The sequence below is a fragment of the Myotis yumanensis genome, unplaced genomic scaffold (assembly GCF_028538775.1).
Source record: "Myotis yumanensis isolate MYYU_CA2020_CCGP unplaced genomic scaffold, mMyoYum1.0.hap1 SCAF_12, whole genome shotgun sequence".
In the NCBI taxonomy this organism is placed as follows: domain Eukaryota; kingdom Metazoa; phylum Chordata; class Mammalia; order Chiroptera; family Vespertilionidae; genus Myotis; species Myotis yumanensis.
This window is the reverse complement of record NW_027223763.1, coordinates 47,860,457-47,886,724: the sequence shown is the minus strand read 5'-3', so window position 1 is coordinate 47,886,724 and position 26,268 is coordinate 47,860,457. Positions and strand designations below refer to the sequence as shown.

Below are 26,268 nucleotides of genomic sequence, written 5' to 3'. Positions count from 1 at the left end.
GTTCAGACCTTATGTGATTACAAGGCCTGAAAATGTATGTGCTAAAATCCACTTGAAACAAAGTCACAGATGGCATCAAAGGTGAAAGATGTTGTTTCACTTACTAATTACCTGCTTTACTCCTGCCAGAGGGTTTAATCAATCTCCTTAATAAATATATATTTGTAGAATCCAGAAAGGAATAAACAACACATGACCTCTGAGTGCCTCACTTCATGATGATATTAAGAACAGAGTTTTAAAGAGAATGATTGCACAAAAGACAGGAGAAATCCAACAATGTTAGGTTAGAATGAATGTTAAACTTTATCCACCCAAAGAAATCAGAGAAATGATATGATCTACCCAAGGTAACTTGGTTAGGTGTAGAGTTAGGGTTAGAACTAGAATCCTAATTCCCAAGTCTGTTTGTTCCTCAGTCCAGGCTGTTTATACTGCAAAAGATGCCTAATTCTTCTTTTTTTTTTTTCTTGCCCTTTCATTGCTGTTGTGTTTTCTGGGGTTATATATAGCTACTAGTGGCCCAGTGCATGAAATTTGTGCACATTAAAAGGGAATTAATTAGAGGAAATATTTTAATATTGCTGTTTGCCCTTTCTCTATAATAGAAGTGTGAGAGATGAAAGGAAATTAGTAAAATGTATATGAAAATAATATATTAATTTATTAATAAATAAACAGTAACAAAAGGATATAACAACAACAGAGGCATATATAAAAAAACAAAAACGATATGAAAACAACAAAAACATGATATAAAAATGACAAAAACATATGAAAACAACAAAAACATGATATAAAAACAACAGTGATGCAAACAATGACTGATAAAGTGATTAAACTTATTCTAATATCTCCCTGTACACCACATTAAGAGTGAAGACACTTTCAGAGTGTTTGACTAATTTCCCTTGTGATGAAGTATTTAGAACTTTAACTTTAACGTCACATGCTCTTCGAACTCACGAGAAAGCAAACATATAACTGACCATGTGCGAAAACGGGTTCAGGTAGGAATATCCCTACTCTCTCTAGAGTTTGTCCTTGTGATTTATTAATAGTCATTGCAAATGCTGGCATCACGGGAAACTGTTGTCGAATTAATTTCAATGGGAGGCCAGTGTCAGATGAAGACAAATCAATTCTTGGAATCAGAACAACCTCTCCCTCTGCAGATCCTGTTAATACTTCAGCTTCGATAATGTTAGGTCGTAATCTTTTGATAATAAATCTGGTACCATTACAAAGACTCCATTTACTATTGAGATTTCTCAATAGCATGATGATTGAACCCACTTTCAATTTTAATTTATGACACGGCATTCCCAAAGGAGTAATACTATTAAAAAATTCGATGGGAAAATTTTCTTTTTCAGCATCATCTGTGGAATCAATGGAATCATCACTCAAATATGTGTGAAAATCTCCACTGAGTATATCCAAAATTTCTTCATTTAATTTTTGAATGTGCTCATTTTTTGGACAAAGAATTGCATGTTTAGATATATTTTTAATATTATCTATAGATATACTATTTCCAAAGGTAGCTTCAATAATAGATCCATTACAAATCATTTCATGGGGGATTTCAATCATATCCATTCCTAAATGAAAATTGCTATCAAGTTTTCCATCTCCAAGTTTTACTAACCATTCATCATAAGCATAATCCTCTGATCTCATATTTGTTTTAAGAGACAACTTTCTGAAACATCCCCAAACAGTATAGTACTTTAAACTCGTTTGTACTATGGCCAATCGCATAGCATGCGATACAATACTGAGACGTTGTCGAAAATCCCCTCCAAGAAGGAGAAATTTCCCACCGAATACAACATTCAAATTCATAATTTCTCTTAGTAATCTGTCTATGGCATTTATAGCATGACTGGATGCCATGGTGCATTCATCAATAATGAGAAGTTGGGCCTTTTTAATAGTTTTAGCAATTTCACTGTTTATATTGAGTCTAGAAATTGAAGTTTCATTTAATGGAATCAGTCATTTATGTTGGGAATGAAAGGTTCTTCCACTGAGAAGTGAATTTGCAGCAATCCCTATAGATGCTGTGGATAAAACAGTACCACCACAACCTCTAATATAATGTATTAAAACTTTATAAAGATATGCCTCCACACTGTGAGGGCAGGTTCCTCCCTCAAACGTCGCCCTCATGGGGAAACAGCTCAGGGAGGGCGCAGCCCTTGCCAGGGCGACCCAGAACTCAGTGCCTCCACGCTCTGAGGGCGGGTTCCTGCCTGAAACCTTGCCCTCGCCAGAAACAGCTCGGGGAGTGCACAGCCATTGCCAAGGTGACCCCTGCAGGACTGACTGCCTTCCGGTTGGTCAAGCCTCGGTCGTGACGGGTGTTACACCCAGTGTTTTTATATAAATAGATGTAAACTCTATTAATAATCTCTCCACCAATAAATTGTGGATAATGGTATTTAGTTTCCTACAATGAGTGTAGTGATACATTTTAAATGAATTGAGAGTAACGGAAGACTATAATATGGAAGGCAATCTCACACAAGCTGTGACTGAAATATAAGTCAGTATATAAGTCAGTCCAAATAGCAATTTATGGGCTTACCCATGTGAAAGAATAATAATTTTAGAATATGCCACAAAGGCAGGTTTAAGATAATCATGAATAGACTTTTTTTGTATTTCTATTTTAGAATGAAATTATTATCTCAGAGCTAAATTCTACTCTGCAGTATTTGTCCAGAACTCTGGAAAAAGGTATAAATGAAATTAAAGTGTTTTTTTTTTTTTCAAATTTGGAAGATCCACGTCAGGATGCTAGCAAGGAAATGTGTCACCTCCAATTATTATGTCCTTTTTTTAGAATTGAAATCATGAGAGAGAAAGAATCTAATTGGCACATTCTGGGATACATCTCATCTACTGACCAGAGGAGAGCAGGGCATATTCTCTGCAATACATAAATGGAGCTGTATTTATCAAAATTAGAGGATATTCATGCTGGAAAGGGAGAAGTAACAGATGTCCACTACTGTCCCTTAGATTTGTCCCTTTGCCCTTTCCCCCATGTTATCATAATGTGCTGAGAAATAGCAGGTGTAGCACAAAGGGACATGGGCTTGAATTTTAAGGCTCCCTAATCTTGAACTGTTGGGGTCCGACCCCAACGGGTCCAGGGATCCCCAAAGGTGTGGACGGAGGCAGCATTCAGTTGATCTGTAGCCTAGCCAGGATCTCTAGCCAAGTTCTGGTCAGGATCTCCAGCCAGGTTCTGTGTCCATGTTCTCTTGCTAGGTTCTTCAGCCAGGTTCGGTCACCAGGTTCTTTAGCCAGGTTCTGTCCAGGTTCTCCTGCCATGTTCTGTCTAGGTTCTCCAGCCAAGATCTGTAGCCAGGTTCTGTCCAGGATCTTTTGCCATATTCTCTCACTAGGTTCTGTCTCTCTCTAGGTTCTGTCTAGGATCTCCAGCCAAGTCCTGTCTCTAGGTTCTGTTTGTAGGTTTTGTGTTTTCTAGGTTCTGTTTGTAGGTTCTGTGTTCTCTAGATTCTGTGTTCTGTTGTCTTGTTACATCTGTATTTATACCAGTTGATTTCAATCCTATCAATCTCTATTCCAAAGGTTAGGGCGTTTCTTATCTCCATTCCAGGGAGTAAAGATTATGGAGCTTAAGCGTGATTGTTCTTAGTTAAAGTGATTAACTACCCACCTGGCACTTAGTTAAAGGGTTTTATTCCCTCCCTAACTTCAGGGAAAAATTCCTACCTGGGGAAACAACCTTTCTAGGAGAGGTGACCTTGGTTAAAACACATAGCACCAAGAAGGTGAGCAAACATATTAAGAACAGTATGCCATATATGCCAGGTCCCTTGGAAACAGCAAGGAGGGACTGGCTCCCAGCATTGAACAAGTCATCTGTAACCTTTTTGTGCCCTAGTTTTCTCATTTGTAAAACTAGAGGCCTTTAACATGTTGCAAAAATTTCTTCCTGCTTCACGTAGTAAGAATTTATGGTGCAAACTTGGGTTCTGTCCATAGTACTGACAATTTAAGGTGAAATCTTTATAACTGTGATTTGAAAGCTTTATTATGATAAGTAACCCAAATTAGAGTTTTAGTCTGGTTAAATACCAAGATTCTGAAGGCAGGGCTTAATTAGCTATCCAGGTTGGGGTGATAGGGAACTGTGGAAGAAATCTCAGACTTGGAATTGAGTGATGTAGTGCAGTGCTCATCTATGTTTTGATCTGTCTGACATTCATTTACTCTTCTTTAGTTGACAGGACCCTGAAGATTTTCCTTTGGTCAATCAGTCATCCTCCATCGGTCCATATGATTCCAGTAGAGTTGACTTCACCCCCAATGTTCCCTCCATTTACTCCTCATTTTTGCTGTGAGAATTGTAGTCCTGTAAAAGATCCCAGATGAGAGCTCTGAGGAGTTGGCTTTAGTGTCCAGTACCAGGTAGGGAAAGCTTTGCATCTTTGGAGCACAAATAGGACAGAAACAGTGAAAGATCACATACAATGGAGCCAGGGAAAAGCAGGACCTGGACATGGAGTAAGCTAGTTTCAGGTGCTGAACAGAGGGCTGCATTTAGGAGGCTGACTGCTTCCCATGAACCCCAACAAAAGAAGAGGTGAAGCCACCTGGGCCTCTGGGAAGTCGTTCATTGGAGAGAAAATTTTAGCATCTCTTTCAGCAGATGAGCAGTACTTAGAGTCAAAGACCAGTCTTGGAGCAAAGTGAGGTTCAGGAAGGGGGAGATCAGTGATAATGTTTGAGTAAAAATGAGGTTAATATCAGTTCAACAGCCGAGATTCTGGTGGGAACTAGAGACATAAACGTACAGTACTATTAAGCAAATGGAATGACATGGATGAACACATTGGGTGGTGTTGTGTTGGCAAGACTGTTCAGGGACAACTTCCTGGTGGAAATAAGATCTGAACCATCTTAAAAGAAATATAAGAGTTATGGGAGAGAAGTTCATTGCAAGCCTGAGGTACAACATGAGCAAGGAGCAAAGGTAGCAGAGTGACAATAAGTGGGCATGTTTGCGAGAATCACCAGGTGTGTCTGTCAAATCAGAAGCTGTTCAGTGCAGTGAAGCCTAAGCCCAAGGAAAGGAGAAGATAGTAAGTGAGCTGGAGAAGGAAGCAGCGCCCAGATCATGAAAGGCCTTTGGTATCTTGAGACAGAATTTAGTCATTTTCCTGTAGATCAGAGCTCACAAGTTGGTAAACCATGAGCTAGTTTTGACCCTCAGATATTTTATTTATTTATACAGTATTATTTTAAAAATTGAAATATCATTTAACAATCAGGAGGTTTCACATATAAAAAAAATCTAGATTTCTGATCTTTCTAGAAAAAAATGAGATCTGACAATGCTGAGCCTGCATGCTGATATGGTGAAAATTACCCAGAAATAAATACTAGCTGTCTGATTGGGGCATGTGCATTTCCAGTTCCCCTCAGCCCCCAGTACTCTCCCTTCAACCAGCTTCCTCAGCCAGCACCCAGCTTCTCTCTTTTTATCTGCATGGCCCTTGTAGTAGAGAAAGAACCTGAGAAGGATTTAGATATGAGCATACACAATGTGAGTTACCCCCCAAATACTCTATATTCATGAGTAGGTCATTTAGTACTGCTGGTCCTTAGTTTCCTCATCTCTTAAATCCAGACTAGTATATTTCCAAGGTCCCGACCTGCTGTATCACTCTATGTTTCTATTATTAACATATGAAAAATACTCTACTACATTTTTCAAAGATGTTATACTTTTTTTTTCAGCCCCTGTGAGATAAACACTGTGTTTCTGATTGAACAGATGAGTAAACTGAGATCCAGAGAGACTAAGAAACAGATCCTGTGCCTTTTCTCCCACACCACACTGAACTGTAAGGCTATGCCTGAATTTCCCTGCTTTTCATATTCCCCAGAGATGGCACATGATGATTAAAATAACAAAATGCAACCAACTAACATCTGTGAGTAAAACTCCAAGGGAACAGGTCAGATAAACAATAAGTAGCCTTATATATATTTTAAATCCTCATGTTTTTGGTGAGATATTTTGGCATCCTGGGAGGAAGGAGCTAAATCAGAGCTCATAAGAAGGTTTTTATTCAATTCTTTTCAGGTAGTTTATCCAAGCATAAAATCTTTAAAGCAATTTTGTAATAAAAACTGACAGCAATTTTTAATCTTCAGATGCAGCAAAGCCTGGACTAGAGTGAGAGGGTGTATCTGCAGGGAATGCAGATGTCACTGGTTCCATATACACCAGGGCAGAGGTCCTCAAACTTTTTAAACAGGGGGCCAGTTCACTGTCCCTCAGACATTCCACACATGTGCACTGCGGGCCCAGGATGAGTCGGCTGCTAAGCAGGACAGGCAGTGGCGGCAAAAACACCTGGCGGGCTGGATAGATGTTTTCGGCGGGCCGTACTTTGAGGATCCCTGCACCAGGGCTTTGTCTTCTTATGAGTTCATCTGAAGGGAGAGGAAGCCAGACTTCTAATGTTGGAATGTCTTGCTTTCTTTATGATAACTGACAAGGTGATTGGAATACCAGACTTGTGAAGTCACGTCCAGCAGCTAAATGTTTTGCTTTACACAGATGAATTTGAAGTTACTGGAAAGAAGAGGCTAATGGAATTGCTAAGTTTGGCTTAATGATACACATATGGCATATAGACTAAAGCCAAGAGCTCATCATTCCTGTTCATTCAAGAAAAATGTGTGAACAGGAAGATAATTGAGATAATGATGCTGCCCGGGCCGGTGTGTTCAATGGTTAGAGCGTCAGTCCACACATCGAAGGGTCTTGGGTTCAGTTCCCAGTCAAGGGCACGTAGCTGGGTTGCAGGTTCAATCCTGGGCTCCTACTGGGGCACTTGCAGGGAGCAACCAATCTATGTGTCTCTCTCACATCAATGTTTCTCTCTCCTCCCCTACCTTCCTCCCTTCTACTCTCTCTCTAAAAAAAAAAAGGAAAAAATATCTTTCAGTGAGGATTAAAAAAAAAAAAAAGATAATGATGCTAACCAAGACAGAAAGGCAAAGCGAAAACTTAGCATGTGATTACATATCACCTCTGATGAGGGAACAAAAGGGCATTCCTTAGGTGTCTTTATTATTGTGAAGCATAGTAATTATTAGGATGCTCTTGTGAATCAACAGAAGTGGTATATATTATTTTGCAGAAGAGTCTTTGTATGCTTGAGATGCTGATTGATGGGAGGGCATCCTGAGTTGAGTAAGAAAACCCAAGATCACATTTCAAACAATCAGTTCCCATCAGTTTCTTCTGATCATCATCCAGTGATCAACCACCAGATCAAGAGAGTTCTCTTCTTTCTCCCATGCCCCTATCTCTTAACCCTTTCTAGGGTTCCTCTGTGGTCAATCACCAGCACCTCACACAGCTTCAGGGAGTCAAGTCTCCTCGAGCCTTTGTGGAGAAGCTTTGGATAGAACCTCTACAGCCAGACAACAGACAGGAAGGGACACACATAGCAGAACTATAGAGTGTCAACCTGAGATTGATTAACATAAACCGGCTTCTTTGAACCTACTTCTTTGAACCCAGCTATTTCCTGTTGCACTTAGGAAAAACAAGGACCTTCCTGATGAGTTCCCAGGGCAATCCAGAGTTTAGGTCAAATCTGCTTTCTTTGCAATCACTTGACATATAAGCTTATTATTCCTTTCCCTGGACCTCACATTCACTTCTTGAAGTTGTCTCTAGAAACATGTTTGGCAAATAAGTTTTCTAAACAGCTTCCTTTTGATTCCTTTAATCCCTTCTTACCCTCCTTTTCAACCCTGGTTATTTCCTTCTCCACCATTGCTCTCAGTTTAGTCTGTTTAACAGTTGGGTAACACTTCTTTCCTTTGACCTTTCTCTCTGATTTTAAGAACCCTGCATCTTCAATGTTTATTTTTCTTCTAACTTATCATGAATGGGAATTAACTTTTATGGGAGAGACCAGACTTCTCGTCAAGTTAGAAAAGTTAAGTAGTATTTTGACACATCCCTCTCTGCTCTAACATGCAGATTTGATAGATAAAACATGAAAAAAGAAAACAAATAACATGAAATGGAATCTTCTGTTATTGCAGCTCTCATAAATTAAATAGTAAAATTTTATTAGGTTAAACATTGGTTATATATTGCTTCAGTGGACTAAAGATATAAGATAAATATTCCTGTATGTCAGAAATGAACAAACAGTGTAGGTGGTGAGTGGGCTGGAGTTACAGGCTTGCTGAGTTCTGGGTCTGGAAGCAGGCAGTAACAGTCAGGAGCTTGGCTCTTTCAGGTAACAGGGACTCAAAAATGCTCCATGGGAGTTGGAGGATTGAACACGGGATTGTGACTTGAAGCCAGGTGCTGGAATGCACTCAATGTCTCATAAAAGACGATTAGGAGGGAAAAAAAACCTGCTTCCAACTAATACTTGGAGCTGTGCATCCTGGCACATGCCTGATTTGGACACAGGCCCAATGGTTTGGCCAGCAGCTGAGCCAAGCTGCCTGCTGACTCAGTGACGAGATGGGCAATGCTCCAGTTATCACCACAGGGTATCTCTAAGCTGTTCTTATGAGGTTGTGCTCTTCATTGGGTTCTGGGGCACCAAGTAGAGGCAACTTCAAAACTCTTAGAAAGAGAGACGGCAAAGAGGAATCTAATGGTAGGAAAGACCTGAATTCACTATAAATGAGATTGATTCATTCATTAATTTACCTGACAAAAATTTTAAGATATTCAAGGAGAAAAAGGAAGACATAACATTATTGAAAGTAAGAAATTGTATGACAAAAGTAATAGAAATGAAACCTGAAGTGAAAAAGGATAAATTGGAAATTCTGGAAAAATAGAAAAAAAAAAGTCTTTGATATATAAATTTTATCCTTGTAGGGAGAATTAATGAATTGGAAGATAGTACTAAAGAATTCACACTCAGAATGCAAAGAGACAAAGGGATAAAAAAGATGAAAGCATGTTGAAGAGACAATAGATTGAGCTTGAGAGGGACCAAAATTGACCATTGAGTACATTTTTTCCCCCACATTAGACCCCTGTATATAATTCTTCAAAGTAGGCCAGACAGTGCTATGTCTAATGAAAATCTACATATGTTAGAGGATTGAACAAAACATGCAAGAAAGTGATAAACACCAAATTCAAGATAGTCTCTTGTTTCTGAAGTAGGACTGGGATTGGGGTAAAAAACTTCACACTGCCTCACTATCTCACAATCTACTTGGCTCATTTCACCTCCTTAGAAACGTGAGCATTGGTCTCCTTGTCATCAGAACTCCCTGTTGTTGATTATGGGGTGAACTGGTCCAGAGTCAGATTGCTTGGGGTCATATCCTATCTCTTCAACTACTGGCTGAGTGACTTTAGGCCAGTTGCCAAACCTCTCTTTGCATGCCTCAGTTTCCTTACCTATAAAACAGGTCTCACCATGATGCCTACTTCATGGAGGTACTTGAGGAGTAAATGAAAGCAATTATTTATACAGACACACAACTAAAATATTTAGAAAATATAGATATGTAATCATATTAATGTCTTGCTGGAGAAACCTGTAGTCTTCTTTGTGGATGTGCATATAAATATACCCTAATAAATCCAAGCCCCTCATACAGTTTTGGGGCCAGCAAGCAAAATTAGTATTTAAAGAACTCAAATTCTTGCCGAAACCGGTTTGGCTCAGTGGATAGAGCGTCGGCCTGCCGACTCAAGGGTCCCAGGTTTGATCCCAGTCAAGGGCATGTACCTGGGTTGCGGGCACATCCCCAGTAGGAGGTGTGCAGGAGGCAGCTGATCGATGTTTCTCTCTCATCGATGTTTCTAACTCTCTGTCTCTCTCCCTTCCTCTCTGTAAAAAATAATAAAATATATTTAAAAAAAAAAAAAAAGAACTCAAATTCTTTATTTGCCACTATATTTCTATAGTAAGTTTTTACAACTCTTTCCTCTTCTATCCCATTTCCTCCCACCTTGGTGCTGTTCTCACACCCCCTAAAAAACTCTTTCTCTCCCCCACCTCAAGATCCTTTTCTCTATAGTTCAACACTTTATTATATACATGTAGTTATCCTTTAGATGGAAGTCTTTTTCTCTTTAGTTCCATCTTTCTCCATTATTCTAATTACATATGACAAAACTCAAAGAATTTGAGAAAAACAGAACTTAAAGCAAGATGTCATGGATGGTAATCGTATAGGTAGCTTGAGGGTCATGGCAGCAGTGACATTGGGAACTGGGGCAGACAAAGACTGAGTTCACTTTGGAGGTGGGGGGAGGAAGAATGTGAACTTTATGAGGTTACAATTTTTATTGTATTTCCTATTAGCATGAGAATATAGTGTATATTAATTTAAAACCAACTTTTAAACTTAATATGTTACAAATATCTCCCTTGTCTTTAATATTTTTCTATAATACCACTTTCTGTGCATAGTATTCCATAATATAGATTAAACATTTCTCTACAGTTTTTTCCAATTTTTTTATACTATGAACAAAGCTCTGATGATCCTCTTCATAGTTTCATCTATGTTTATACCTAAATTCGTGGCAGAAGCATTGTTGGGTCTAAAGATATACCAAATATCTAAGGCTTTTTCTATATAGATGGTCCCTGATTTACAATGGTTTGATTTACAATTTTTTGACATTATAATGGTTTGAAAGTGATATCCTATATAATAAAAGGCTAATATGCAAAACCACCAAGCGGCAGAATGACCGGTTGCTATGACACGCACTGACCACCAGGGAGCAGACACTCAATGCAGGAGCTGCCCCCTGGTGGTCAGTGCGTTCCCACAGGGGGAGCGCTGCTCAGCCAGAAGCCAGGCTCATGGCCAGTGAACGTAGCGGCAGTGATGGGAGCCTCTCCCACTTCTGCGGCAGTGCTAAGGATGTCCGACTGCTGGCTTAGGCCCTAGTGGGCCTAAGCCGTCAGTCGGACATTCCCCGAGAGCTCCCGGAGTGCAAGAGGGTGCAGGCCAGACTGAGGGGAACCCCCCCCCCCCCCAAGTGCACGAATTTTGTGCACTGGACCTCTAGTGTTTAATAAATTACATGAGATATTCAATACTTTATTATAAAAGGGGCTTTGTGTTAGGTGATTTTGCCCAACTGGAGGCTAATCTCAGTGTTCTGAGCATGTTTAGGTGGCCTAGGCGAAACTATGATGTTCAGTAGGTTAGGTGTATTAAATGCATTTCAATTTCTATATTTTCTTTTTTCTTTCTTTTTTTTTTTTTTAAATCTTTATTGTTCAGATTATTACATTTGTTCCTCTTTTTTCCCCCCGTAACTCCCCTCCTTCCAGCTCCCACCCCACCCTCCACCCTCACTCCCCACCCACTGAGTTCATCCATAGGTGCATGATTTTTGTCCAGTCACTTCCCGCATCTCCCACACCCCTTTTCCCCCAAGAATAGTCAGTCCATTCCCTTTCTATGTCCCTGATTCATTATAGTCACCAGTTCATTCTGTACATCAGGTTATTTATTCACTTGATTCTTAGATTCATTTGTTGATAGATGCATATTTGTTGTTCATAATTTGTATCTTTACCTTTTTCTTCTTCTTCCTCTTCTTAAAGGATACCTTTCAGCATTTCATATAATACTGGTTTGGCGGTGATGAACTCCTTTAGTTTTTCCTTATCTGTGAAGCTCTTTATCTGACCTTCAATTCTGAATGATAGCTTTGCTGGATAAAGTAATCTTGGTTGTAGGTTCTTGGTATTCAGCACTTTGAATATTTCTTGCCATTCCCTTCTGGCCTGCAAAGTTTCTGTTGAGAAATCAGCTGACAGTCGTATGGGTATTCCCTTGTAAGTAATTGAGCCTCTTTCTCTTGCTGCTTTTAAGATTTTCTCTTTGTCTTTTGCTCTTGGCATTTTAATGATGATGTGTCTTGGTGTGGTCCTCTTTGGATTCCTTTTGTTTGGGGTTCTCTGCGCTTCTTGGACCTGTAAGTCCATTTCTTTCTCCAGGTGGGGGAAGTTTTCTGCCATTATTTCTTGAAATAGGTTTTCAATATCTTGCTGTCTCTCATCTTCTGGCACTCCAATGACTCTGATATTAGTCCGCTTAAAGCTGTCCCAGAGGCTCCTTACACTATCTTCACACTTTCGGATTCTTTTTTCATTTTGCTTTTCCAATTGGGTGTTTTTTGTCGAATCTTTGTTTTGATTCTTGTGCTCCTCTGGTCTGCTATTGGGTATAATATTCTTTATTTCAGTCCGTGTATGCTTACTTTCTAATTTCTTTATCGTAGCATTGAGGGTCTCATTAGTTTTCGTGAGGCTCTGCACAAATTTATGGCAAGCCCTCAAAATTGCGATTCTTAGCTCCATATCCTCCATTTCTGTCATGTTTTTTTGTCTCCGCATCTTTTATGCTTTCTTGGTGCACCCCCTTGTGGTCTCTGTGCGCAGTCTTGTTCTAGCCAAGCCTTAATTGTTGTAGTTAACACTAGAGGGATTTGACCACCAGGCCGACTGGCGGTGGAAATCAGCTGTGGGAAAACTTCAGTCCTCAGGGGAGGCACTAGTCCAGCCCTTGCCTGAGGCGATCGGCAAATGGCTGTGCGCAGGGTTTGGGCGGGGCGGGCTCAACAGGGCGGGGGGAGGGAGCAGCTATGGCCGCTCTCAGTCCGTCCCCAGGGGCTCTGCCTCTCTGTCCCAGCAATCGCTGCAAACCTCGGAGGGGCTGTAGCCAGACAGTCCCGCTTCTCCCGTTTGAGTCTGGGTCCCTAGAGACTCGCCCGGATCTGTAGCCCAGAGTCTGAGACTCGCTCCTGATTGAAAACGACAATCGAGCCCTCAGCCGCCAGCCCGCTTTGCGCGCGCACCCTCACCACCGCACCGCCGTACCTTTAAATTTTCCACACTGCGCCTCCGCTGAGCGTCGGAATGCTGTTGTTTTTGCTTCTAGTTGAAGAGACTCTCCTCAGCCAGCCTTCCCGTGGTTCTGGTTGATGTCCGCTCCGACTTTTAGTTGTATTTTTGAAGTGGTTGTCCACGGCGGCAGTCTCCGGTGTTTACCTATGTCGCCATCTTCGATTCCTCCAATTTCTATATTTTCAACTTAGGATGGGTTTATCAGGATGGAACCCCATTATAAGTCTAGGAGCATCTGTAGTAAAAAAAAAAAAAAAAAATCAGCCCCAACGTGTGAATCACTGATGAGCTTTTTAAAAGTATTCACATTTTCACCAATATTCTTGAGGTAACTACAGTCCACAGAAAATCTGGGAGGAGATTTTTGTTACAGGTTATTGTCTCAGTCTCTTTGAAGAGATTTAAATATAAGACCCTTTTCAGTGGCATGGAAAATCTGTCTTTAAATACCGGATCATATAAACTTAATACCAAAGAACCTTTTTAAGAGGATGCCTTTTGAGGGTCCTGTGACAAGGGTCAGTAGACCCAGAGAAGGCAAAGGGACATTTGTCTGGCAAGCTGAGGCATACTTCCCACACTAAAGTGAAGAAATGAGAATCTTTTTTATTTTATTTTTTATTTTTTTGTCTTTATTTATGCCTTGGCAAATTGCCATACTCCTTTTTTTTTATTGCTTAAAGTATTACAAAGGGTATTACATATGTCTCCTTTTTTTCCCTGCCCTTGACAATCCCCTGGCCTCCCCTACCCCCCAGTGTCTTATGTCCATTGGTTATGCTTATATGCAGGCATACAAGTCCTTCGGTTGATCTCTTACCCGCCTCCCTCTTGCCCCCCAACCCTCCCCGGCCTTCCCGCTGCAGTTTGACAATCTGTTTGAGGCAGCTCTGCCTCTGTATCTATTATTGTTCATAAGTTTATAATGGTCTTTATTATCCATGAATGAGTGAGATCATGTGGTATTTTTCCTTCATTGACTGGCTTATTTCACTTAGCATAATGCTCTCCAGTTCCATCCATGCCGTTGCAAATGGTAAGAGTTCCTTCTTTTTTACAGCAGCATAGTATTCCATCATATAGATGTACCACAGTTTTCTAATCCATTCATCTACTGATGGGCACTTAAGCTGTTTCCAGATCTTAGCTATGGTGAATTGTGCTGCTATGAACTATGGGTGCATATATCCTTTCTGATTGGTGTTTCTGGTTTCTTGAGATATATTCCTAGAAGTGGGGTCACAGGGTCAAATGGGAGTTCCATTTTTAGTTTTTTGAGGAAACTCCATACTGTCTTCCATAGTGGCTGCACCAGTCTGCATTCCCACCAGCAGTGCACAAGGGTTCCTTTTTCTCCACATCCTCTCCAGCACTTGTCGTTTGTTGATTTGTTGATGATATCCAGTCTGACAGGTGTGAGATGGTACCTCATTGTTGTTTTGATTTGCATCTCTCGGATGATTAGTGACTTTGAGCATGTTTTCATATGTCTCTTGGCTTTCTGAATGTCCTCTTTTGAAAGGTGTCTGTTTAGATCCTTTGCCCATTTTTTGATTGGATTGTTTATCTTCCTTTTGTTAAGTTGTATGAGTTCCCTATAAATTTTGGAGATTAGGCCCTTATCAGATATGACATTGGCAAATATGTTTTCCCACGCAGTGGGTTTTCTTGTTGTTTTGTTGATGGTTTCTTTTGCTGTGCAGAAGGTTTTTATTTTGATGTAGTCCCATTTGTTCATTTTCTCTTTAGTTTCAAGTGCCCTAGGAGCTGTATCAGTGAAGAAATTGCTTCGGCATATGTCTGAGATTTTGTTGCCTTTGGATTCTTCTAGAATTTTTATGGTTTCCCGTGTTACATTTAAGTCCTTTATCCATTTTGAGTTTATTTTTGTGTATGGTGTAAGTTAGTGGTCTAGTTTCATTTTCTTGCATATATCTATCCAATTTTCCCAACACCATTTATTGAAGAGACTATCTTGGCTCCATTGTATGTTCTTGCCTCCTTTGTCAAATATTAATTAAGCATATTGGTTCGGGCCGATTTCTGGGCTCTCTATTCTATTCCATTGATCTATATGTCTGTTCTTGTGCCAGTACCAGGCAGTTTTGAGAACAGTGGCTTTGTAATACAGCTTGATATCTGGTATTGAGATCCCACCTACTTTGTTCTTTCTCAGGATTGCTGCAGCTATTCGGGGTCTTTTTTTTATTCCAGATGAATTTTTGGAGAGTTCGTTCTAGATCTGTGAAGTATGCCGTTGGTATTTTAATGGGAAGTGCGTTGAATTTATAGATTGCTTTGGGTGGTATGGACATTTTAATGATGTTGATTCTACCAATCCATGAACACGTTATGTTCTTCCATCTGTTTATGTCTTCCTCTATCTCTTTTTTCAATGTCCTGTAGTTTTCTGAGTAGAGGTCTTTTACCTCTTTAGTTAAGTTTATTCCTAGGTAGCTTAATTTTTTTGGTGTGATGGTAAATGGGATTGTTTTTATAATCTCTCTTTCTGAAAGTTCACTATTGGTGTATAGAAATGCCATAGATTTCTTGGGGTTAATTTTGTATCCTGCTATATTGCCAAATTCATGTATTAAGTCTAGTAGTTTTTTGATGGAGTCTCTAGGGTTTTGTATGTATAATATCATGTCGTCTGCAAATAAGGACAGTTTTACTTCCTCTTTTCCAATTTGGATGCCTTTAATTTCTTCTTCTTGTCTAATTGCAATGGCTAATACTTCCAGTACTGTGTTGAACAGGAGTGGTGAGAGTGGGCATCCCTGTCTTGTTCCTGTTCTTAGGGGAAATGGTGTTAGTTTTTGTCCATTGAGTATGATGTTGGCTGTGGGCCTGTCATATATGGCTTTTATTATGTTGAGGTATGATCCTTCTATTCCCACCTTGCTGAGAGTTTTTATCAAAAATGGGTGTTGGATTTTGTCAAACGCTTTTTCTGCATCAATTGATATGACCATGTGGTTTTTTTCTTTCAATTTGTTTATGTGGTGTATCACGTTTATTGATTTGCGGATATTGTACCATCCTTGTATCCCTGGGATAAATTCTACTTGGTCATGGTGTATGATCTTTCTGATGTACTGCTGGATCCAATTTGCTAATATTTTGTTGAGGATTTTGGCATCTATGTTCATGAGGGATATTGGCCTGTAATTCTCTTTCATTGTGTTGTCTTTACCTGGTTTTGGTATTAGGGTGATGCTGACTTCATAGAATGAGCTTGGAAGAGTTCCTTCCTCTTGAATTTTTTGTAGTAGTCTGAGGAGGATAGGTTTTAGTTCTTCCTTGAATGTTTGGTAAAACTCCCCTGTGAAGCCGTCTGGTCCTGGGCTTTTGTTTGCTGGAAGCTTTTTGATGACTGCTTCAATTTCTTCCATAGTTATTGGCTTATTGAGATTTTTAGATTCTTCCTGATTGAGTTTTGGAATGTTGTATTTTTCTAGGAATATGTCCATTTCCTCCAGGTTGTCTAGTTTGTTGGAGTAGAGCTGTCCATAGTATTTTTTAACAATCATTTGTATTTCTGTGGGGTATGTTGTTATTAGAAATGAGAATCTTCTCAGCTCCTTGAAACTCTGCTTTTTGATTTATCACTCTGTGATTTTACCCAGCATTCCTTGCATCTGTCTCCTTCCCTTGAGTTTCATAATCTCCTTCAATTTGTACAATTAGTTGTAATTCTGGGTATGAAACAGACAATGGGGAGAGGGAAAGTGAGGGGGTGGGATAAGGAGAAGAAGGAAAGAAGTAAGCAAAGAAAGTGTCTCCCAGGCCAGGCAAACCCTTGTGGAAAGGAGGAAACTGCAGAAATTTTTTAGGTTGGCCACATTCAAACCCCGTCAACTAGCAAAGTTTATCTCTACAAAGTGTTTCAGAGAATTGTCTATGAGAGACAGAACTCCGAGCTTCAGCTGCATTAATGACTGTGAGCAATCCAAATTCTTGTATAACTTTTAATCCAAATCAGACAATTTGGTTCTTGCTGGCTTGGTTCTGATTTACTTCTCGAATACAAATCTTGATTCTCCAGGGAGATTAGTATTTCTCAGTGGCCCAATCACATCTGGTGGCATCTCTCCCCAGCACACAGGTCAGCACTGAACTTACAGTGGGTATGTGGGGATGGGGTTATATTCAGCATCTCATTTCCTTAAGCTGTGCATTAGGATGAAAACCCTTCATTGTCAAGATTTAAAATTTTTAACTTAAACGAAATCAGAAAAAGTCAGCGTGTCTTCTGGAGAGCCAGAGGTAGAATTGGGATAAAACTACAAACCACACTGGAGATCTGTAAGGAAGAAGGACTGACTGACTTACCTCGGGTAGAGGACAATATTGGGCTTCCAAGGAAGGTTTCTTCACATCCACCCATCCACTTAGCAAAATACTTGTTGAATATGCAACAATGTTCTGTGATCAAATGCCTTGGATATTTCCTGGTCTCCTTACCTGAGATGTTGGCCTCCCATTCTCTGTAAAACTTCTGTTTGTTTTAGCATCTCAGCTCAGATATTATCTCTTCGGAATAAATTATAATATGATAGTGTAAACACTGTTTCAAGTGGACTGTCTCTACTTCCTCTGTTGCCAGTGCAGTATTTGGCACATAGCAGATACTCATAAATATTTGTGGAATAAATAAATGACTGTTAACATTAACTGTTAGAATGAGGCACTGGTCTTGGGTCCTCTAATTTTGAGGCTTCCACTCAACTGCAATTTAGGTAGACCTTACTTGAATATCAGAACAGGTTTCTCCAGCAGCAGGTGGAAGAAGGGATTCCTGCACAGAAGGCAGTTAAAGCCAATGCTTTCAACACAGATGGATTCTGACAAATAAGCCAACAGGCTTGCATCAATTATGGGTAAGTACTTCTTTTTAGGGATCTAGAAATGAAGGCCCAGCTAAACACACTTTTGACTTCATGGTTCTACCTTTATGCAAATCATTTCTCAGTATACAAATGAGCTGGCAAAAAATTGTGTTTATATTTATTATGCATACTCTTCCAGGAATTTCAATAGTTGGCGTAAATCTCTGTATAGATTAACTGAGGAACTTTTTTAGGAAAGCTTATTTTAGATTAAGACAATGATAATTAGAGCAACATTTATATGGCTCTATAGCAGAATAATTTTCTGGGCATGCTGGTTGGGTAAAACAGTTCTCCTTCGCAGATAGTTACAAGTTATAAACACCTGATAAACAAGCTTCTGTTGACTAATCTGGGACTCTAACGCCCATTTCATATACTATGTTAGAAAACATAGTCTGTGTTTCACACAACAAATTTACAAACAGGATTTTTGGAACACAGGACTTGCATGTATACTAGTATGTATTCTCAACAATTTTCAGTGGCTCTGTTGCCACTGAACTTCAAACCTGGTGTTGATAGCATTCTTAGCTTTCCAAATTTACGTCCCACAATTCCTTCACAAAACCCCATGTTGTTAACAGCCAAACTGAACTGCACACGCTTACTAAACCTACAATGCTTCCAGCTGCGACACAATTGCTCAAGCTGTTCCCCTACTTCTGGTTGTTAAAACCTTGTTCTCCTTCAGAAAATCAACTGTAACCTTTCCTGATCTCCCTCAGTATGACCACTTCCTCCTGTAAATACCAAAGGTACTTTGTTTCTGAAAGGGCGAGGGCTAGGCCCTCCACCTTGCCCCAGGGTAAGGGCTACGCCCTCCACCTTGCCCCAGGGTAAGTGCTCCATCTTACCTTGGCCACGTGCTTGGCAAGGAGCTTCTTCCTGGAAGTCTAAGCCTCTGCTAGCCACACCCAGGAACAAGACACCGACTTGTGCCTGGCCAATTGGCAGAGCACAGTCCTTTCTCATCCCCTTACTCCAACTCCGCCTATATAACCCATCTCCACACAGAGTTATCTCTCTCTCTGCTTCCTGCTGCTGTGTCGGCAAGGTGGGGGAGCCGAGCTAGCTCGAATAAAGACTCTTATGCTTTTGCATCGGACATGGCTGGCTCCCTGATGTGGTTTTTTGGGGATCCTGAAATCTGGGCATAACAGTTTCTGCATAAAAAAATAAAGACGACAGTGCCATTTATCAAGCAACTTCTATATACTGACCTTTGCACTAAGCACTTTACAAACATTGTTTAGTATAATCTTCATGACAGTTGTATGGGAATAGGCATTAATTTTACATGTGCCTCTTCCATAGTACTCACTCTTTCTCTACCCACTGTCTGAATGCAGAGAGAAACAAGGTCTTTAGAGCAGGGTTTGGCAAACTGAAGCCCATTGCCTGTTTTTGTAAATAAAGTTTTATTGGAACACAGCATGCTCATTCATATACACATTGTCTATGGTTGGTTTGTGTTACAGTGGCAGAGTTGAATAGTTGTGATAGAGACCATATGGCCCACAAAACCTAAAATATTTACTATGGCCCTTTACAGGAAAAGTTTGCCAACCCCTGGAGTAAGAGGATGATGAAACCACAAGATGGAAGGATCCTGAGTCCCTGATTAATTCACTGGAGCAGAACTCAGCGTTCCCTCACCCCACCCTGTGACAGAAGTAAGAAATAAATTTTCATTCTGTTAGTACATCAAAATACTGGGTTATTTGTTCCAGGAATTAGCCTAGCCTCACTAATACATGTAAACATGCTAGCTGTCCAGGACAGCAATCAAATAATTCCTCTTTCCCTGATCCAAGGATATGCAAAGGTTGTTATTGAGTTCTCCTATTGGCTTCTGATGCCTTTTAAAAATTACAGATGAGCCGAAACCGGTTTGGCTCAGTGGATAGAGCGTTGGCCTGCGGACTGAAGGGTCCCAGGTTCGATTCCGGTCAAGGGCATGTACCTGGGTTGCGGGCACATCCCCAGTGGGAGATGTGCAGGAGGCAGCTGATCGATGTTTCTCTCTCATCGATGTTTCTAACTCTCTATCTCTCTCCCTTCCTCTCTGTAAAAAATCAATAAAATATATTAAAAAAAATTACAGATGAGTATAAGAGAAATTCTAGGACCTCAAATCAGAAATATGCTCCACAAAATAACTTCCGAAGGCCTTGGTGACTAAGTTGCTTGTGATTTAATTGAGTTAATGAACACCATAGGAAAAATGTCCCAACAATTTCGGAGGCATGTACTTAGTTGTTGTTCAGGTGGGGGAGGTTAAATTGAAAAAATCTGTGAAGTACTTCTCCATTCCAGGCATCGCCAGAGTTAGAGGGGCTGAAATGGAAGCAGACATTTATTTGATGACAGCTTCTCTCTTGGAAGAACAGTTTGTGACATCTTTCTATTCCTTAGATGAAAAAACACTAGGGAAAGGCACCCACCAGGAGATAAAGATGAACTTTCCCATGATTGCTGGCATGTTGAAAGTGATTACAATGCTCTACTGGAAATTTGAATTAAGTTAAGGGCCATCATCAACTTATCTTTTGACTGTATTTTCTTTGGGAGAACAGCCTAGTCCAGTGATGGCGAACCTATGACACGCAAACTCATTTTTGGGGTTGATTTTTCTTTGTTAAATGGCATTTAAATATATACAATAAATATCAAAAATATAAGTCTTGCCCTAACTGGTTTGGCTCAGTGGATAGAGTGTCGGCCTGCGGACTCAAGGGTCCCAGGTTCGATTCCGGTCAAGGGCATGTACCTTGGTTGTAGGCACATACCCAGTAGGGAGTGTGCAGGAGGCAGCTGATCGATGTTTCTCTCTCATCGATGTTTCTAACTCTCTATCCCTCTCCTTTCCTCTCTGTAAAATATCAATAAAATATATTTAAATATATATATATGTCTTTGTTTTACTATGGTTGCAAATATCAAAAAATTTCTATATGTGACACGGCACCAGAGTTAAGTTAGGGTTTTTCAAAATGCTGACACGCCAAGCTCAAAAGGTTTGCCATCACTGGCCTAGTCAGTAATGTATAGGCCGTTTGGGTTCCTTGCTCATTGCCATGCTCAGGGATCACGATGGAAGTTGTTTATCCTCCTGTAGTTTTTGTTGTTTCTTTGCTTTCACAGCACATAGTGATCCTGGGGGAAATAAAGCTAGTTATAAATTAACTGATCCCAACTTCTTCCTTTCATGGACCCATCAAAGTTCATGTGCGATAACTGTTGCCAAGATGATTTACGCGGGCCCTAGCCAAATACTTTCTATGCGTAGGTCTACACTAGAAGCATAGGTCTCTACTGACGACAGTGCATCTTCCCTGCTGCTCTCGAATTCGTCTACACTGGGGATTGCAAATTTGTATCAACAGCCCACATGCCTCCTGCAGACATGTTCTGTTTGAGCTTCACAGTATTTTAAAATCAGAATGATTTCATACAAAAGTCCAGGTTTCAACTTCTCTTAAAATTAAAACAGCCTAAAAATACCAAGCCCACACTCCCGTGTACCACCAATAATTTAGAGCTATAATTAGGTGGCATGCACCTTCCAGATGGATGTGGTTCCTAACACTCCCTCTTGTCTTAGTTCTGGTCTGCCTTAGTCTTCACATCATCTGTCTGGTTTCTGGAATTCCTGGCTCTCACTCCAGGGCCTCTGGCTATCTCCTCTGCTTATCTCATTTTTTTTTTAAATTGAAAGAGGGCTGGCTTTAGAGTCAGATAACCTGGATTAGCAGCGGTGCGAGCGGGGCCTGTGCCGGCATCAGGTGCGAGCACCCGGTGGTACCACGGCTCCCGGGAGCAACGAATTTTCAGTAACCACCAGAGGCTCGCCCTGATGACAGCCTTGGTCTGGCGCCCCGCTCACCTGCTCCACCATCCCACCATGTTCCGCATGTGCCTCTGGTGGTCAGCATACGTCATAGCAACTGGTTGTTCGGTTGTTCAGTTGTTCCGCTGTTCAGTCTATTTGCATGTTAGGGGGATATATATATATATATATATATATATATATATATTACCAGCTAGAGGTTCCACATCATTAAAGTATTATAAATTAAGATATCCAAACTGTGCGTGTGGTGTAGGATCAGAGTTTTGATTTTTATAAGTGACTTTTTTTTCCTTTCTCAAAACCCCAGGCAGATGATATGTTTATGCAGGGATTTCAGTTCCATTCTGTCCCTCCTGAAGGCCTGGAGTCACATTTCTTTGTTTGCTTTCTGAAGGTGTTAGGAAACTAGTTCCCTTGCCTAAAGGACCCATAACTCCATAAGAAACTTCTGTGGCTTCCTTCTGGTATCAGCTCATATTTACTCTTCTGGCTGGATTTCATGGCATTCTTGGCACCTGAGGATCTATTTTTTTCTTATCAAATTTGGTTATGTGGATAATATTTTGTTACATTATATCTAGCATTTCTGTGTGGCAAGGGGTACATTAGGGTCGGCTCAGTGGGCTGTGTGGTCAGAAATGGTCTAGTAAATTTTCTATATATTATTACTAGAGGCCCAGTGCACAAAAATTTGTGCACTTGGGGGGGGTCCCTCAGCCTGGCCTGTGCCCTCTCACAGTCTGGGACCCCTCGGGGGATGACCACCTGCTGGCTTAGGCCGGGCTCCCCAGGAGATTGGGCCTAAGCTGGCAATCAGACATCCCTCTGGCAGCCCGGCAGCCCTCGGGGGATGTCCACTTGCCAGCGGGGAGCAGACCTAAGCTGCAGTCGGACATCCTTAGCGCTGCTGAGGAGGCAGAAGAGGCTCCCACCACCACCATTGTACTGGCAGCCATCAGCCTGGCTTGTGGCTGAGCAGAGCTCCCCCTGTGGGAGCGCACTGACCACCAGGGGGCAGCTCCTGCATCGAGCGTCAGCCCCCTGGTGGTCAGTGTGTGTCATAGTGACCAGTCATTCTGCTGTTAGGGTCAGTTTGCATATTACCCTTTTATTATATAGGATAGAGGCCTGGTGCACGGGTGGGGCCGGCTGGTTTGCCCTGAAGGGTGATCCGGATCAGGGTGGGAGTCCCGCTTGGGTGCCTGGCCAGCCTGGGTGAGGGGCTGATGGCTGTTTGCAGCTGGTCACACCCCCTTCAGGGTGGGGGTCCCCACTGGGGTGCCTGGCCAGTCTGTGTGAGGGGCTGATGGCTGTTTGCAACTGGTCACACCCCCTTCAGGGTGGGGGTCCCCACTGGGGTGCCTGGCCAGCTTGGGTGAGGGGCTGAGGGCTGTTTTCAGGCTGGCCAAGCCCGTCGGCGACGGAAGCTCCCAGCCTCTCCTTTTTTTCTTTCTTTTTTTTTTTATTCTGGGATTTATTTACCTTCTATAATTGAAACTTTGTTGTCTTCAGTGGAGATGAGAGCCGGCTCCTGCTCGCTCCAGCTCTGTGGCCACGGCCTGCTGAAAGCAGGTATCTGGGGTTTATTTACCTTCTATAATCGCAACTTTGTTGCTTTGAGTAAAGCTCACAGCCAGGCCGGGGCAGAGGGGGAAACTTGGCTTCCTCCATCACTGGAGCAAGCAAGCCTCCTGCTTTCTTTAGCTCCGTGGCTGCCGGCCGCCATCTTGGTTTGGTTAATTTGCATACAGTCACTCTGATTGGCTGGTGGGCATGGCTTAAGGCATAGCGAAGGTATGGTCAATTTGCATGTTTGTCTTTTATTAGGTTAGATTATAATTACTTTGTAATGAAGTATGACATACTGTTGTGTCTTTTGACATAGGTATACACCCCTTGTCACAAGAGAGGAAAATCCTGCAGGCCAGTTGCCATCTGGCATTGGGCTTCAAACTCAAGGAGTTTAAAAATGTATATATAATCTGGGTCCTAAGCTTGAATTCTGGTGCTAGGAAGACAGCTGGTTTTCAGGAGCCCAAGCAGGATATCTTTGGACCCTACCCCTTACCACAGCTTCTGGCACCCAATAGTTGCTAAATAAATGTCTGTATAGTTGAATAAGAATTGAATTATAATTGGAGAAGATGGGAATTCTTGTCATATTCTTTATGGTGGAATAAAAGTCCTGAAATGCCCGACTGGCATGGCTCAGTGGTTGAGCTTCGACCTGTGAACCAGGAGGTCACAGTTCGATTCCCGGTCAGGGCACATGCCCAGGTTGCGGGATCAATCCTCAATGTGGGGCATGCAGGAAGTCATTGATGTTTCTGTCTCTCTCTCCCTATCTGAAATCAATAAAAAAAAAAAATATTTTTAAAAAGTCCTGGAATTAGGACAGAGAATTAAGATCAGGATGTTTTTTCAAGACCTAGAATACTTTGTAGTCTCAATAGAACATCCACCTTACGGTTCCATGGCCTTTCATGTATTCATAAAATATAGATGATAACAATGCTGTCTGAAGTTCTTAGGTGACATTTTGGTGGATGATTCATTTTTCATTCAAATATCATATACTGGTTATTTACTATGTGCAAAGTATTTTTGCTAGCTTCTATGTGGCATAAAGTGATGACTAAGACCCAGACTCTACCCTCAACTACTTGATAGTTTAATGTTAGGGGGTGGGAACAGAAATATCCATTAACTAAAGTAAAAATAACTACTCCTTATAAAATGCTTTCAATGAGCCAGACACTACACTAAGAATTTTGCATAGATTAGCTTATTTAAGCTTATTGTGTCCATTTTATCAATGAGAGAACTGAAGCACAGAAAGGTTAAGAAACATATATAAGGTCACATAGTGAGAAAGAGGCAGAGCCAGGATTGACACCCAATCATTCTTATTCCAGAACTCAATAATTCAAATATTCTGCTGCATGGAGGACTAAATAATCCGTTATGGAAGGTATATGTTCTATAACAGATGTTCAGGCTCAGACTGAAAGCACAAAGGAAGGGTTCAGGGAAAACTTTATAGAGCAATCTCTTTTTTCCCCAGAGTCTTGATGAAGGAGTGGTACTTTGACAGATGGTGATGGATGAGAGGTGTCTAGAGGTAGGAAATTATCTGAGCAAAGACAGAGGGCAGAAGAAGTCACCTTGGGATGCTTTGGAAACTGCAAATAAGCAGTCCAACGTGACTGCATGTGGGCTGTTTGTGTGAGATAAGGCAGGAAAGCAGAGGTAGTTGGGATTTAAATTTCAGATGAAGAACTTTGGAACAGAAAGTGGGGAGGGTGTGTTGCATTTCTCTCATTGTTGGTCATAACTAAGAGTGAAACCCATGCACAATCTCTAGAATTGATTTGGTCTATTCTGCTTAGGAGGGACAAAGGGAGAAATCTCTCTCAAAGGGGAAATTAAATGACTTTAGAGGTTATTAAATCTTCTCTGGCTTAAAAAGCAAGACTTCCTAACTGGGATTCTGGACTCATGGACGGACTTCAGGGATGCTAGAATTTCAGGAAATTATGGGCAAATTTTGTGTTGCATGAACATGTGTATTTCTTGTCTAGGGAGATGGTCCATAAAGATGCATCACTTTCTCTAAGCATTTATTGTCAAATACTATTGCAAAGAAGAAAAAGTCAGCAGCCATTTCACTGGGGCCTTGCCTGGAGCCAGGAACTAGAGCCAATGGACTGTCCTGAAGCTTTGAAATTCCACAGAAGTCAAAACTGAGAGTTTGCATTCCTCACAGACAAGCAAAACTTTCCACAGAAATATCATTACTGTGCAGCAGCAGAAGCCTGCCTTGTGTCAGCCTCCACCCCAGAACTGCAGGTTATCTTGGTTAGCAGTACCAACTGGAAAGGTATTAGGTAAGACAAATCTCAGTGTAAAAGTGGCAGTAGAAACTGGGTCACTTGATATTCTGTCCTTACAGGTGGACAAGGGTAATAGGAAGCTGCAGTTTCCAAGAAGATGAGAGTTGTCTGGAAGGAATTCTACTGTTGTACTTTAACCCAACCCACCAGAGTCACTCAGCAGCAAAATTGGCTTGACAGTGAGGCAATTTGTGGGCAAGGCCTGTGAGAAAGCCCTTGATTACTTCCTGTTTGTCAAGTCATTGCAAAGCTTGCCCAGCAGGCTTTGCCATCAGTGACACCAGCTGAGGTGACTGAGGGTGGGAAGACAGAAATGCCAGTGATGAAAATGAGGTTTCCAGGCAAATTATTTGATTTGCAGAAAGAGTTGTGGTTTAGTCATGCGTGGTGTGTTTTGCTTGATACTCTGATAAAAGGAAACAGAGTCCTGTGTATTAGTCAGGATCAGAACCATCTGCAGGTATTAGAAAACAGTGGTTAATAGTGGTGGCTTAACCATGATAGAAATGTGTATATCCCATGTAAACCAAATCTGGATTTGAGCAATCTGGGACTGGTTTGGCAACCTCATGATCAACAGGGACTGTGGCTCCCTCTTTAGCTTGTTCCTCCACCAAATCTATTCATGATCTAAGATGGCTCTTCAACCTCTCCACCTGGAGGAAGGAGAAGAAGGGGAAGAAAGGAGCCCCCTTTCT

The 26,268-nt window shown here is 41.2% G+C and overlaps 1 protein-coding gene across 2 annotated transcripts in view; it reads left to right on the top strand.

The window, feature by feature from the left end:
- The window catches only part of GLIS3 (GLIS family zinc finger 3), a 611,903-nt gene that overhangs the window by 25,053 nt on the left and 560,582 nt on the right, over positions 1–26,268 (top strand). For both annotated transcript variants that reach the window (XM_070431578.1, XM_070431577.1), the window contains exon 2: positions 19,377–19,497. The gene's annotated coding sequence lies outside the window, so the exon portion shown is untranslated. The remainder of the gene's footprint in view (positions 1–19,376; positions 19,498–26,268) is intronic.